Source organism: Lytechinus variegatus, chromosome 1 (genome assembly GCF_018143015.1).
Source record: "Lytechinus variegatus isolate NC3 chromosome 1, Lvar_3.0, whole genome shotgun sequence".
Classification (NCBI taxonomy): domain Eukaryota; kingdom Metazoa; phylum Echinodermata; class Echinoidea; order Temnopleuroida; family Toxopneustidae; genus Lytechinus; species Lytechinus variegatus.
The window spans coordinates 44,030,005-44,047,265 of NC_054740.1; the positions used below are offsets into that span (position 1 = coordinate 44,030,005).

General features: G+C 33.0%; 1 long non-coding RNA gene across 1 annotated transcript; it reads left to right on the forward strand.

The window, feature by feature from the left end:
- The first annotated feature begins 994 nt into the window (after window positions 1-994).
- Window positions 995-16,717, forward strand: LOC121406442. The gene is made up of 3 exons (XR_005968802.1): window positions 995-1,321; window positions 1,576-1,691; window positions 16,329-16,717. It is a non-coding gene; the product is annotated as an uncharacterized LOC121406442 (long non-coding RNA).
- The last annotated feature ends 544 nt before the right edge of the window (window positions 16,718-17,261 follow it).

Genomic DNA, 17,261 nt, shown 5'->3' on the forward strand with positions numbered 1-17,261 from the left:
ATTGTTTAGGTCATTTTATTTCATTTTGTTGTTTTCTTCTTCTTGGGAGGGGGATGTGCTCTGGTTAACAACATGCACTTAAAACAAAGTATTTGAAATAGACCGCGAATGTGTGGCTTAGTAAGCTGAGTTTTATATTTTTCATTCAAATGTTCTCGTATCAAATATGCAAATACAGGACACCTTAAAATTTAATCCCTGTTTCTACAGCGTAACCAGGAAGAATAGAAGTGAAATGCTAAGTGTCTTCGACATTCTTTCAAACTGGTAATGACCATCTTATAGTTTTCTTATTTTTCTGCAAAATGTATTCACTCTTTACGTCGTTTATGATGAAGATATTCATCTTAGTTTTTATAATTGAGTGGGAAAAGTAAGTATTTTCACGATGGTGATATAATATTTTGCAGTCACAAGTAGTGACAGAACTTTGATCATGATTATGTTTCAGTCTATAAAACCTTCTCATTTTTCTCTTTGCCGAAAACATAAGTCTTCACGCAAAGTAGAACAGATAATAAAAAACTTCACTGAAAGTACACTCTCTCCTAAAACAAGTCAGAACGAACTGGTGTAATTATTTCGATTTGTAGCATAGGACCACTTGGTTGTTTTCCTTAGTTGTTTTTCTTTCATTTACATCTCCTGAAGGAGCATCTGCCTTGCAATTCTGTAACGGAAATTAAGACATCCCTCCAACAGCAAAAATACAGCTATAATGAACACGAATAATGTTACATCGAGCACCACTGCAAGGCCATTTCAGGCCCCTTGTTACAAAATAATATATCCTTTATCTCTTGTCGGAGAAAAAGGATGACGATCAGAGAGAGTGGGGAAGAGAGCGAGAAGAGGAAGGATATACAGCAAGTAGGCTTTAAGCAGACAGTAAAAAGCGGGAATGCGAAATTTGTGTAGGTTATGATGAGCGCATGCGTATTAGAGACAGTCCGATGTCGCCTGGCAGCAATAGGTTTTATGGAGTGGTGTCGCAAGTAACGTAAGTTTAGCACTGTGTTATGAATGCTGCATCGTGAATACGCCGGTGGCCCATCAACTCTCCCCCGTAACTACCCGAGCCACGACGCACACGTATACTCACCGACTTTTATTATTTTTTCCCTCCATGGCGCTCGGAGATTGGAAACGCACTGGCAGTGTGGACTGTGGATAAAAGACTTCGAAATATATATTAAAAAGTCAACATTGGATTTTTGTTTGTGATTATCATCTGGATAAATATGACCCTGCTATTTGTTCTAATATCACCGTTGCTTTTCTTTATTTCACTTCGTATGGGCTCTGGACTCGTACAATGTAGGTAAGAGATTGATAAAAGAGAGAACCAATGTTTTAGTATGTTCACATCGGGGTAAGATGAGTAAATGGACGGGCTACTCCCCCGTCCATGTATTATGATGAATAATGTCGATATTACAAAAAAAAAAAAACATTTAAGCACTACTTATTTTATAGTCAAGTTGACAATATATAATATTCTGTACGTAAGAAAATGTATTCATTTGACGGGAATAATGTAACCAAAACTGTTTGTTTTCCCTGCTTACAACACAGAGCAACTGAGGCGCGGAAAATGGACAATAGCCGTCGAATAGCAAACATAACAGCCGCCATTAAAGACATGCTTCATCCTGATGATTATGATATCAGATTAAGGCCTAGGTTTGGAGGTAAGTACTAGAACTACAGTATTGATCGTAATCATGTTTACAATGTAAGACAAGTGGTGGAGCATGTTCGCTATTTTTTGTCACTTGTGAATAATTGCTAATAAAAGCTCTCCCCTGACTCCCCGGGTCTTGGGGCATAAATAATGCAGATCGTTCAGTGCAGGTGCGTTCCTTAAAGCATTATGTCTAGCTATATACTTGTGTTTGTTTTATACCTTGTCTGCTTATCTTGCTTTCATGCACATGTCACCTTTACCGTCATATGCCATTAAATTAACATTTACAGTCGTTTTTTTTCTATTGTAGGCCTATATGTAAACTATGTACGCAATCTGATGTAAATGTATAATGAAAGCATAATGATAGCATGTGGGTTACAAGAAACAACAAAAAGAGACTCTCTCCTATCTTTGCACGTTGTGTCATCTTTAAAGCTATATTTTCATTTCTGAATAGTGACACACAAACGTGTTGAGTTCAATTTAAAACGGGTATTGCAATGCACGGTAGTATGTTTACGTCACGTTTCAATTCATTTATGAGTATGTGTATAGTATTACGTAAGAAAATTATGAAATTAGACTATCATGTATGCATGTATGTTCAATAAATTGTTATTGCTTTGGAACAATGAAAAATCCAAAAGAGATATTGGCACTAAAGAAATAAATCATGATAAGAGATAATGAAAACATGATAATAACATTAATAATAATGAAAATAAAATAATAATGATAGTAATAATAGTAAAAATAATAATAACGATAATAATGATGATAGTAATAATGATGATGATAATGACAATAGTAATAATAATAATGATAATGATAATAATGATAATAATAATAATAATAACAATAATAATAGTAATAATGAAAATGATATGATAAGAACAAATTATTGAAAATGTTGTTGTCGTTATTATTATTTTTGTTATGCATTACTAATGCCATACTATTATTCTTCTGATCGGATTATAGATTCCGTATATTTTCCTTTAACTACGTAATTTCAAGTGCAACTAAGAACCTTCTACAAATAATCTCCGTGAGCTTTTCTTATCAGGATGGTTGTGCCAAAGATAGCTGCCTTCATGGATATCATATGCAATACAAGCTTTCATTTCGTTATCCTGAGTGCCCAATTATTACTAATTATACCATCATTAATATTATTGTTTTTATGATAAAAACAACAGCAATACTATTAATAACAATGACAATGATGATGATAATGATGATAATGATGATAATGATAATAATAATATTAATAATAATAGTAATAATTATTATAATTATAATATTTATAATGATGATAATAATTGTTGGATTTATATAGCCCTTTTTGCTTAAGGATACAAAGCGCTTGCTGTTATTACCCCGGCTTTAGCTCGAGCTACCATCACCGGCGCTCAGTGCATGCAAAGAATTACTTCTGCCATGTACCCATTCACCTCATCTGGGTCGAGAGCAGCACAGTGTGGATAAAATTCGTGCTGAAGGAATACGCGCCATGGCTAGGATTTAAACCCACGGCCCTCTGATAGGCGAGAGTTAGAACCACTAGATCTATAGTATCATTATTAATATCATCATTATTATTACTTCTATTATTTTATATATTCATTTTACTATTACAACAACAGCAAGCACTGCTGCTGCATGCTGCTGCTGCTATATTACTACTACTACTACTACTACTACTACTACTACTGCTACTACTACTATACTACTACTACTATAACTACTACTAATAATAATAGTTATAGTACTACATGTATACCTACCACTACTACTACTTCTGCAATATATTAACTCTTCTTCTTCTTGTTCTTCCTCATCATCTTCTTCTACGACTACTATTTCTTCTTCTTCTCCTCCTTTTCTTCTTTCTCTTTCTCTTTTCCTTCTTCTTCTTCCTCTTTTCTTCTTCTTCTCCTTCTTTTTGTCTTTTTTCTTCTTCTGCTCCTTCTTATCTTTCCTCCTCCTCCTCTTCATTTTCCCTTCGTCTTCTTCCTTTTCTTCTCTCCTTCTTTTTCTTCTGCTTGTTCTTGTTCTTCTTTTTCTTCTATTACTTCTTCTTCTACGACTTATTCTTCTTCTTGATCTTCTTCTTCTCTTTCTTCTTCTTCTTTTCTTTTTCTATTACTTCTACTACTGCTACAGCTGCTACTACTACTACTACTCAGTGGCGTAACTACGGGGGGTGCATGGGTGGCACGTGCCCCCCCCCCAATCGGCTGGCCAAAAAAAAAAAAAAAAAAGGGGGGAAAGGAGAAAAAAGAGGGAGAAAGAATGAGAAACGTAGTGGGGAAAGAAGAAATTATTGTTCATTATAATATGTTATATTATATTACATTATGTTATGTTATATCACAAAAAAGGCATTTTTTCATCACTCTATGAAACATTGTTTGCTCAGGGCCTATGTCTTCATTGTTCGTGGTGCTCGCATAGACGGTTTAACGAGATCTGTAACCCTGTTGTACTAAAACCTCCCGTTTTCATATCAATATACTGTACGCCAAATATATTTCCTTGCAATTCGAGTTATTGTTTTATGTAGTGACATTTGCTTCTTTTCATGACCATTTAAAGTGATTGCCCTATTTTAAGGTCTTAATATAAAACATTTCCGGTCCGTGCTAACGTTAACGTTAGTTGATTGGTGAGGTATTTGCTCTTCATAAATTCCTAAAATCAGTCCCTAAAAATGTTAACTTTTCTGATCTCAATATTAAAATTTTCAGCTCGCGCTTCGCGCTCGCATCATTTGGTGAAATACGTACGGTCTTAGTGAATCCCTGCAAACAAGCCTATTCAGGTCTGAATTTCCTAAATTTTCAGCTCGCGTTTCGCGCTCGCAGTATTTTATTAGTGAAATGCGTATGACTATGACAACGAAATGTGCTTCATGTGTTTAGCTAATTTAGATGTAATTCTAACAAAATCAGCAAAGGATGGCATTATATGACTATTATGAGATATTTATACTCTTAATGGATTCCTAAAATATAGTCCTTGAAATGTCCCTGTTTGGGGTCAATATATACACAAATTTCAGCTTGCGCTTCCCGCTCGCATTGTTTGTTTAGCAAGAGGTACGTATCATGATTACAAACAAATTGCTTATTATGTCCCTTTCCAGGTCTGAATATCAAAAATTTTCAGCTCGCGCTTCGCGCTCGCATTATTTAATCAGTGAGATACATATCCGTTTAATGGCACTGCATGTCCTTTAACTGTCTCTATTTGGTCAGTATACCTGGCTTCGCGTGCTCCCTAAGTGACTCAAAATTTTTGCTGGTGCCCCCCAATGCCGTGACCCACGGTACGCCACTGCTACTACTACTACTTCTACTTTTTTCTTCTTCTCCTTCTTCTCTTTCCTCCTCATCCTCATCGTTTTTTCCTTCTCCTTCCTCCTCCTTCATCTTCTTCTTCTTCGTCATCACCATTTTCTCCTTCTTCTCCTTTTTCTTCTTCTTTTTTCTTTCTTATGCTTCCTTTTCTTCTTTGTTGTCATTGTTATTGGTGTCCATTGTTATTGCTAATATTATTATTATTTCTATTATTATTATCATAATTTTTATTGTTTTCACTATTATTGCTATTATTATTATTATTAACAAAAAAAATCGAGGTCAATAATCGCTCTCTCTTCTGGGTAGTGATTTCTGAAACAAAGTACCGGTTGAAATTAATTGAAAAATACAGAAAAATTTTTAGGAATTCTCCAAAAATTATTTGTTATCATAAATTCACACCACCTAACACATACTCTACATAATTACTGCAGTTAATAAACTTGAAAGAATATGTTTCTGATAACCATTTACAAGCAATATATTGTAATTCATTTTTTTTTTCTTCTTAAATATGCATTATTTTGTTATATATGTAGGGCCAGACTTAACGCTTGTGCTATTTTCTGGTCCCATTTACCATTGTTTATTTCTTACATGTATAGGTTACTATACCCTGTGAACATGTGAATATTGTTGGCAAATGAATAAATCAATTAATCTATCAAATCAAATTGCTATTATTATAATAACTGTCATTATCATTATCATTATTTTTCAATATCATTATTATTGTTATTATAGTTATCGTAATTTCTATACTAGTATTTTATTCCCACTGTTCGTCATTTTCTTTAATCTTTCAACCACTGCTGTGTCATCATTACTTTTTTGCATCTTCCTTATATAATATACATGTTCTTATTCTTATGGCAATCGTCAAATACATCACAGCCAAGATGCAGATAATTTAGAAGAATATGGTCATTGTTTTTAGTTGAAGTTTTTAAAAGATAAATCATGTTTGAAGAGGGCGCTCTATTTTCTCACTGTGATTACATACATGGAGCACGTTCTGCCTTCATCTTCATGTTCTTATTGAGTCTTCATAATTACTTATAACAGTATAAAGTTGTTAATTGTCATTTATCAGAATGTCAGCTGAACTAGAATATTATAAAGAAAGTGTCTCATTTATAGACTATGCATCTTTTTTACTATCGGTGTGACTCAAACACAAATAATGGCATACATAAACACAAACTAAAGAAATAAATTAACTGAGAAAGAGAGTAAATTTCTAGAAGAAAAAAATATAAAAGATAAGGAAAAGAAAATAAGATATATATTTTATATTTAAGAAATTGTAACCAAAGTAGTTATTTTTAAATAAAACATGTATCTTATTAACTTTTTAGACTTAATTATAGTGTCATGTGTAAATGTCCATTGGAACTTCTTAAACTTAAAACTAGACCTCATCAAACATAGTGGGTATTTAATTTTTCATAATTCTGCGCTTCATTTTACAATGCAGAATTAATAATGATCATCTATTAAGTATTCTTGGTATTGGACTGTAAGATGTTACCCACCCCTGATATTATTGAAACAAATAATAATAATAACGTTTTATTTACCCAGGGTAGCCACTTCAGTTAGGAAACTGCTCTACCAGCGGGCCCTGCATAACATTATGTGTAATTATTACCCTTTTTACAAAAAAGGATATATCGAAGGATATGTTTGTGATTTTCTGGTCTTAATAATGAATCAAGTGCTATTTTCTTACAGGAAGACACAACTAAAATGCTGAGTAAAACTGTTGAGTCTGTCGAAATGGTTTTTTTCTGATTTTGTTAGGGGGAAAAATAATCTAAAATTCTTGCTCTTCAATTTTGGATGATAATCATTATTCCCTCCATATACAAGAGAGCAACCCAAGAGAATGGTCAATAGTGGAATCATTTTAGTATGATATTGTATATTATATTATAATCACTCTCACAATGCGCGAATGAAGCAATGTCTTTGTTCCTCTTAATCAGATGATATTGGTCACATGTTCTAAGACTGCGGTAATTAACAATGCATCTCCCAGAACCTTCCGAAAATTACAAAACGGCTTTATATTTTCAAAACACATTTCGCTTGTTTGTCATTCATTACTTCTGATGTAACTTTATAACCCCTGCGCTTCAGAATAGTTATTATGGATGCTCTTTTTCTATATTATCTTATTATCCTTAGTCATTATTACTTTACCGGTTTAAATATTAGATTTGACCGTTTTTCATTGACTATAAATTTAACAGAATGGATACCAATAGATGCCAATCATTAATACTTATTGAAAAGGGTGTAACATGACGATTACGATTATTGTATCGTTGTATCGTTTTTCGTTTCAGCAACATCAAAATGTAACAGTTAATAAATTGATTAATATTTAGACCTAAAGGTATTACCTGACATTTTACAAATCAATAGGGGCGTGGCATGTGACACGTGACTAGCATGACTAATTGCTTCTTATTAAATCGTGAGCTCCTTATTTTATCACGACCTATAAGAGCCATATCGATTTTAATCTTAAGAGCTTAATGGGCTTTATCAAGGTTATTTCTATGTACAATTGATCGATCGTGAATAGTGTAGGTATATTTTTAAGACTAAGTTATTGCACACTGAATAGTCGATTAAGGGAGTTCCATTTTAAACTCTTACATAATATTATATACACTAACCACCACCTTTTCCGTTTTGGTCTTATTTCGACCAATTTATGCTCATTTTGTGAAAAAGAAGAAGAAACATATGAACATTTATTTTATACTTGTGAATTTTCAAAATCACTTTGGGATCTGTGTGCAAGAAGTTTAAATTTTGAAATAAATAAATTTAGTTGGCAGGAAATTCTTTTCGGGAAGCAGGAGAAAAGTAAAGGTAAATAACAATTAATCATGTCTTGATTTTAGTTAAATATCTTATTTGCAAAAACAGAGAATTAAAAAAACCTCCTTCATTGATTGAAATAAAAAATAGTAGTAGGGGGAACAAAGAGAAGAAAAGAAATTAGCAACAAAGAGGGAGACTCTTACAATCCATTTCTCTAAATAGGAAAACTTAAATATTAGACCATGTATTGGAGCCCAGAGCCAGTTCTCCACCGGATAGGGTATGGGGGTGTTTAAGGGAGGGTGGGGGGGGGGGGGGTAAGGACCAGGGCTGAGTTTGTGTTTGACTTTGAATTTATTTGGGCTTAAGAGGCCGAGGTGATGAGTTAAAAAATATATATGCTGATGGCTTCAATTCGTTTAGGTTTTATTAATGGTTTATTTATTTATTCATTTTTGTATTTGGAAAATCTCTCTAATGTTTTTTTATTTGACACTGAAAAAAAAAATATAATTATCATCAATGTTATTTCTAATTATGTATTGGAAGATGTCTGACATTGTGTAGGTTAGTTGGGTCATCGTCGAAGGATCTATTAGTGCTCTATCATAGGATGTCAGATCAAGCGCGTTATTTCTTTGTAGATCAAAGGTTCTTTGAAGTAGCGGATTCTGGCGGGATGTATATACCTCATTAAAACATTCTGATCTTTGTCATCACTTTTTTGCTCAATATGTTTTCACCAATTATTGAACTCCTTATTTTCAATTCTGCATTAAAAATGGCTACACAGCATGTGAAATAAAATTATTGAAGTTGGCAATTTTAATCTCTTTTGGGGTACATGCAGCTTGACGTTATAGAGACCGCTCTTATAGTAGTTCAAACTTTGAGCCTCAAATTACATGTAGTATTTTGTTACCTGGTTGTGATGATCAAATAACTGAATAACATGGATCCGCTTATCACATCATTTTACAAGATGAAATATAGTAAACATCGTTTTGATGGGGCATCACTGTGATTGCCAGACAGGGCTCTTTGGAACAATTCAACGGTCTCGTTTATCTTTTCCCGTTATAACTATCCAAAGGTACCCTTTCAAGTGTTTTTAATTCCCCCATATACGTGACAGCTCCGCTTTGTGATATGAAAAAAAAACTTTGTGTAAAAAATCATACTATTACTATCATTATTGTTATTATTATTATTGCAATTATTATAATAATTGTTGTTACAATTATTATTATTTGTTATCATTATTATTTTTGTTACAGACCGGTCGGGGAGAGAGACCCTCCGGTCACAGTTATCAGTTTTCCCAAACCCAGGCAGCTAAGCTTCATGTTCCAACCCACAGTTCTGTTTTCATTCCTATATTGTATATTGTTATTACCGAATTGATAGTAAATAGGTAAACAAATGATTAAATTTCTTTTTTTTACAATTCTTTCTTTGTACCTATTTGGAACCATTTAAGATTATTCAAAGAAGCAGAAAGAGTTCTAAACCTTAGAACCTGTTTTGTAGTTTTGGTGTGAAGAACCCTGCACAAAATATTCATACGTTCAAGTACCTCATAGGCTGTATATAAAAACCCTTATTAATAGGGTTCAGAACCAAAATGACTGTTTCGAACTCTTTTCTGCTATCTGATCAACCTAGAGGGTTCTAATCACGGAACAAAGAAAGGCAAATCACTCTTTTCAGATTTTTTTTTCTAAGAGTCCATATTTCATCATGGGCGCGTCGTGGTCTAGTGGTTCTAACTCTCGCCTTTTAATGGGTTCGAATCCTAGCCATGGCGTGTTTTCCTTCGGCAAGAAATTTATCCATATTGTGCTGCACGCGACCCAGGTGAGGTGAATGGGTACCCGGCAGGATTTATTTTTCTTGAATGCACTGATCGCTGGTGATGGTATAGCTCGAGCAAAAACCGGTTTGTTCCTCAGGCAAAAAGCGCTTTATAAATCCAGCTATTATTATGATCATTATTATTATCTCATATTTCTGAATCTGTTATACTAATTACTGTATTACTATCATAAGCATGTACCTTGGGAGGGGTTCATGTAGTGGATCTGTGGTTGAGCGGTTGTCACATGAAAGTAAAAGACACGGGTTCGAAACCTTTTTGGTGCTGAATTGTTCTAGTTTGCAAGGTAATCGATATGACATTTTCCTCTTTTCTTGCAGAGCAAATGCTGACGTTCGAATACCACTTCATTTTAAAGAAGATAACTGATTTTAATGTAATAACGAAGACTGTACCTATTTAGCATGAGATATTGTTGCTTTTAAATGCGTCAATCTGTGTAATTCATGTCCCGGAATTTCACCCGTAAGTGGCCCAAATCAATGAAAAGTTACAAATTTTCATCATTTAGGACAAACTACACAATAATTGTTTTTTCTTGATGTACTCTAAATGAATTGTTTCAGACTCGTATGGTCGTTCCTACATGTCTTAGATTCACATACTTGATTACATTCTCCCTGTAATATGATAAGATCATTTATTTTACTATTAGGATTACGATAACGTAGTCAAAATGTTTCCATTATTTTCACTCATACTGAGCCCCCCCCCCAAAAAAAAAAAAAAAGAGCGAGGAATAATATTTCACAAGTAGTTAAATCAATGAACGATATTCCATCACTGCTTCTATTACCGATGACTCAATCATATATTTTTTGTTTGCATCACTTGCTTGATATCAAATAAGGATAATATGATATTTCAACAATTTGTACCTATATGACACATACCGATATTCTTTCTGCTACCTCAATTATGCCTTCCATTGCACATCAGAGCGCCAGACCCACCTCAAATATTAGACTATTCAATTTGGAATTGGGTCTCACAAATTGGAAATTTTCTGCAATGTGAGTAGATCATAAATGTCTCCTAGCCTCTTAACTCTAATAAAATGTGTACAGAACTTTCAATCGAACCAAACAAACGCTCAATTCGGTCTCTCTCAACATTATGTTTTACATGTTCGATTTCGAATATTAAAATGCAAGGTGCATGGGTGTTCCATAAAGCTGTTCGTATGAGAGACCGATCATCATCAGCCCACCTAATGAATATTCACGACGACTGTTTTCACAAAATATTGCTAAACTTTAAAATTCAATAACTTAGTTATTTGTTATCTGATTTTGATGAAATTTTCGGCATTTTGCTCAGGGAATTCTACTTTATGTATTCAGACATAAATATTCTAAGCCCGGACCATCCCTTTAAGAACGACTAGTGAAACTTCTCACACTAATCACTAATGAACATTTTAATGGTGAAAATAATTTACCACAAGAAAAAATCACCAGTCGTATTTAAAGTCGCTCTTAACTTACGAAGAGCTTTATGAAACACCGACAAGCACTGAGATGAGTCCTCTCATTTGTCAGTTTGTTAGATAGTAACATTTGTTCCAATGGAAACAAAACTACAAAAAAAATATTCTTTAAATTCATGCGTCCAAAAATTCGATATTTACCATAAAAATGAAACCTATGAAAATTTCCATTAATTTATCGATATTAAAAAAAATTAATGTCTGTTTCAAGCATACATAAACTTTACAATTTTTAATCGTTATAGTTTCTTGCTTCGTACAGACACATATTGTTATTAAATGTTTATTTTGAATAATGCAAATTACTTACTTTTTTACCAGTCGTCCTCCAAATTAGATGTTTACCGATATAAATATTTAGTCTTACTATCTTATAGAAGGGCTGACACATGTATCAAGTATAGACAGCTTTAAACAGTCGTGGAGTATGGAGCGCCAATTTGTGTGCTGAAAGTACTTTTTTCTTTAATTCAAATAATGATCATAGGTGAACAATAAAAATGCAGATTGTTCTATAAATTAACTTCTATAAATGAACTTATCACTACAAAAATGTTACTAAGTCACAACTCTGTCTCGAACTATTAAAATACCTTATCTTGCTTGCCATACATGCTGTTGCAAATTAATTGATAACTTTAACAGCAGTGCGATTAAAAACATAATGAAAAAAAATAAAACAAATAGTTTGCGGATTGAAATGATGAAAGCCATACTTTACGTGATTGTGACACAACACTTATGAACGAAATCTAATTGCGAAATGATCTGTTAACATTTTAATTGATTTTAAAGGGTTTTTAGTTGCACTAAATCAGGCGTTATCCAAGTGAAATCCCAATCGTCTGCTCAACTTTGCACAAATGCTTTTCAATCTACGGTAGAGTAGGACTGAAAATTCGGGCGTGTCTGTCACTTCATACGCGTGGATCAGTTTTACCCCTCGTCTGAGTTTAATAGAGGTGTAACCCAAGACGATGATAATAGTACCACTCCCCGAACGTAATCATATTTTAATGAATTAGAGTGTCTGTCATATGAATGTGTATGGATAGAGTCTATTTTAAAATGCATTCTTGTTATTTTTCATGTCTACTTGAAAATTGATTCGCTTAGCAGCTTCGGGAAAATATGGACTCTCTGAACGAAGTTTACCAATCCATTGGTGAATATGTCTAGTGGTTGGATCCAATGGGGATACTTTGAAAAAGACAATAACATATTTTTTGACAGGTAATATGATATTTGACCTTCGTCAACATTTCTTCTCAGATGATTTTAAAAAATGGCCCCGCGAGAAGTAAATCCTTGATTTTGACCAATCGTTTTTAAGAATCAAACTGTATATACGTTTGTGGATTTTTCTTGGAAATCGTTGGTTCTAAAAAAAATAATAATGTAAACGCCATTTAAGTGCTAAGATCATGTTTGCATATGGTTATAAAAAAAGAGTTCTTTTACTTTTCCGCTTCCTTTTTAAATTTGGCCAATAATGTCGATAGTCAGAATTTCAGAATGACAAATAAAAATCCTTTAACAAATAAAAAATCCTTTAATAATTATGAACGTCAGTTTAACTCTAATAATACACATGTATATCAATCAATAACTAAAAATTTGTTTCCATGCTGTTATCATAATGATGCCCATATACGCATGGTTTTAGAAGTCATGAGTGCCAAAATTGTAGTATAATGTTGTCTTTCTTTTCCTTCATGTCGGCATTTGAATAATCTAATTTTCTTTGTACGATTTTTCTCAAATATTCCTTTCTCGTCATTGTTATTTTATATAAAGTATTTACCCCTAAAACATTGAAAGGAGTAAAGAGGAATGACTGACATAATGATTCTATCCAGATGCACATGGCCTACTTTTCTGTTTACTTTCACTTCAAAGACTGATGTTACGGCAAATAAAAACTCTTGACAATTGATGAAATGTGAATATCTCCATTAATTAAGAAAAACATTAGTTTAAATCATTGATGTATGCGAAGTATTTAGTCTAAAAATGCCTCCCTTTTCAGTTGAAGTTTGACCAAGCAATAATTATTGTTTGAATTCATGTATGGTTATAAGAGAATAAAAAAAAGTGAACCACAGACGTTTATTAGTTCATATGTCCAAATGCCAAATGTCGGAAACCTTATTGGAATTGCTAACAATTATCCTGGACCCGTTTAAAATGTATTGATAATAAATTATTTGTCCATGAAACCTGTTGTCTTTACCAAAATTATAATTTTATTTATTTTTCTTATACAAGTATACGCGATTTATGACAAACGTAAAAAAACTACAGATTATATTTTTTTCGAGAACCAATTGTAAAATAACGGGGTTTCTGTTTACTTTCATAACATATCATAAAAAGCTAGATAGGATCGAGCTCTACCAATGGGTGCACATAACTTGTCGAAACATCCTTAACAATAAAAAGACAAAAACAACATCACCAATAAAACATAATGAATATCGTTGCTTTCAACAGTATAAATTTGGAACCTGTTGCCATTGCTTGAATAATGTATTTTGAAATAGGACGCGTAAAAAGTTTTGATTCCTAAATATATGTCTCAAGACAATGGATTAATAAAGCTCCCGTTCGCCAAACTTGACCTTGACCATGTGTGCATCAAACATATTTGCGTTATTATTACAATCGAAATGCGACATTGGGAGTGCTTTGCTTGAGGCTACTTCGTAACATTATTAACAGGGGAAATAAGCTTTCGGCCCACATTTTAATGAAATGTTTGCATTTCGTGACCTTTCAATGAAACTGGAGGTAGTTGGATGTAATACAATAGGTTATGAAAGCAATGCTACAAACATAAATGCTGAATATCAGAGCTTTCAAACCAATGTCAATTATATTAACAATGGTACAAACATGAATTGAAAATTTGATAAAACGAGGTTAAAAGAAACACCGTGATTATTTTCTTTTTGTTGTATACAATGATGAAAAAAGTATTTTGTGCCTACAAACTTTTATCATAAAGCAGTATCATTGAAAACCTTAGCATAATACCAAAAGATTGTTATGAATAAACTTCTTTTAAATATCTGCGGTTTGAGAAATGCAATTCTGTATGAAGTTCATATTTTATTAACATTAAAATGAAAGAAATAAATTGGTATATTTATATAAATTTGATCCCATGCTGTCAAATAAATGTTCGTGTGAAATGGCGAAATGAAACCCACTTCAACATATTTCATTGACATATCATCCACAAAGTAGCAGTTTAGGGACATTATTTTTTTAACGATTTGGAAAATTATATATATATATATATATATATATATATATATATATATATATATATATATATAATATATATATATTGGTTTTTACATTATTGACGGATATAATCAAATTAAAGATAAAAATATTCAGTCTCTAGACAAGTAAAAACTAAGTTTTTCACTCAATTTTCATAACAAACTTCTGACAAAGAAAGGTACCACTACCCTTTTTTCCAGTCTAGGCGTCAATAATAATTTCCTTGCTTTCTAATACTTACCTGCTTACGGTAATTCTAAAGTGTGATCCTATATGATTAGATATTCAATGATTTTAATATCTAAAAGGTACTTCAACCTGTGTGAACTCTGTGTGGTTCACTTCGCTGTACGGGAGGGACGGATGGGGGCACCATTGCAGGTATGAATAATCATTTTTCATACACTGTAAAAAAAAATATTGGGTAAAATGTGTTACCACGAGAGTAATTATGTGTCCAACCAATTTTGGGCAGTATTTTACCCAATGCGGGAAGCATATTGTCCAGTGAGGCTAAAAATAAGCAGCAATTACTTTAGAATGGGCACAACTTTCATCGCACTGGATGAATAAAAATGCCCAAAATAAATGCCCAATTTTGGTTGGACACGTAATTACCCTCATGGAGCACCTTTACCGATTTTTAGAGTGTAGTAATATTGAAACAAAAGGGAAGTTACCTAATGCAGCACTTAGAAGTTCCAGGCTATCGTTGATTTGGGGTAGGGATTCTATCATGTACCCGGTAACATTTTTCTCCAGGAATTTGCAGAATATAAAATTCTTTCAATTATAGCATACATTTAAAAGAAAAAACAATCAAAAAGATTAAGAGTTGGTCCTTCAAAAATGTTTTCCCAGGATTTTTAGGGCCGATATTTTAGATTTTTTTTTTGCATCGGTTCGTGGCCGAGTTATGAAAGTGTTGCAGAACCGTCGTGGTGTAGTGGTTTCGCAATCGCTACGGAGACTGGAGACGTCATTCCAATGTATCAAAACCAATTAAGAATTATTTTGAATTTGAACTGGAAAAACAGCACTCGTAGTGCAGTCACTATACAAAAATTAGCACTTCATTTTTTTACAGTGTGTATATAATTTCATGAGACGAAATTCAGACAAACGCCAGGATGAGGGGGGGGGGGGCACTTATACCTATGATCATCATTGTATCATTATGGAAGAAGAGAGTGTTCCCGGTACTTTCTTATCGATCCCTCTGATGTAACCCAGTATGAATACCCGTGTCGAATAATGGAACAAATGTCAAAACGCCAATCTGAAGGGCGTATAATACCTATTTGGGCCAAGACATAATTCTGAATTAGTTTCGTCTGAAAGCTTTAGATCCCTGTGGTAAATCCGAGGACGTCTTGAAATGGATCGGTAGATTAATGGGGTTGTAAAAATAGATGGAGAGAAACGACTCGATACCAATACAAGTGTGATGTGAACGCATATATGATTTGTAATTAAATAGATTTGGATTAATGGGGGGGGGGAGGTGGGTAAAAAACAATACGTATGGAAGTGTGAGCGTGTGAGAGAGCGTTTGATTTATATCGTAATTTGTGTATGCGTTTTAAGAATAAATGTCTTGCCGAAAACCCCCTAAAAAGTAAAAGAAAAAATATAAATTTGTCATCCAAAAACAAGATGAACATATTGAAAGGCTTTTGAGAATTACTTCCGCATGAATCGATTCTTTGAAGAATTGGGAAATCAATATTTTCTTTTCCATAAATTCTTGTATTTTTTTCCTTCGTGATTTGCTTACAGGCCCTGCTATCGACATAGGTATAGACATCGAGATAGTATCAATAAACAGCATTTCAGAAGTTAACATGGTAAGTTTTCTGATTTTATTTTAATATTGTTTTCAACTATCAGTTTGATCTGAAACATATTTGCCAAACTGAATACATTACTTTATGACTAAACTTCTTTAAATGGATTGAGTTAATAACCGATACAAATGTTTAATACAATTCTTGTATCACTTGCAGGACTATCAAATATTATTAAGCTTACATTTTTAGCAATTATATCTTTAAAATGGTTATCATCGTTTTCGAGTAACCCTTTTCACACAGTCTATATTGATAACACACAATTACGAATTCTGAAAATGTCAACCATATTGATATTAAAGGAAAAAGCCCAGTAATGGATACATTGCAATTACCATGATTACACTATGTATGATTTATGAAAACTTAAATTGGATTTTGAAACGTAGCCATATCTCTGCATTCAAGCAAAGAGAGAGAGAGCAAGGATGCTGAAAGAAAGGCTGAAAATAGGGAAGAAATGGATGAAAGGTAACCTATATATAGAAAGGAAAGAAACATAGGAACAAACAAAATAAAAGAGAGGGTGAAAAAAGTATACGAATGGTATATATATATATATATATATATATATATATATATATATATATATATACACACACACACACACATGAATATATTTGAAATATATTCACATTCACTTTCTTTTTCTAAGAGTAAGGAGTTATGTTAGATATACTCGACGTTCCCTATAAAGAAACACTCTTAAAATCATGTAAATCATTTATTAATGTTTGCTGGGCTTTATTCCACAAACATCGTAATCATGGGCTCATATTATGATGTTTCGGAGCTTAAGCCCCTTTAAATGAATATAAACACACTTGTAACAAGTTGCATATTTCGTCGGAATTGCTTTTGC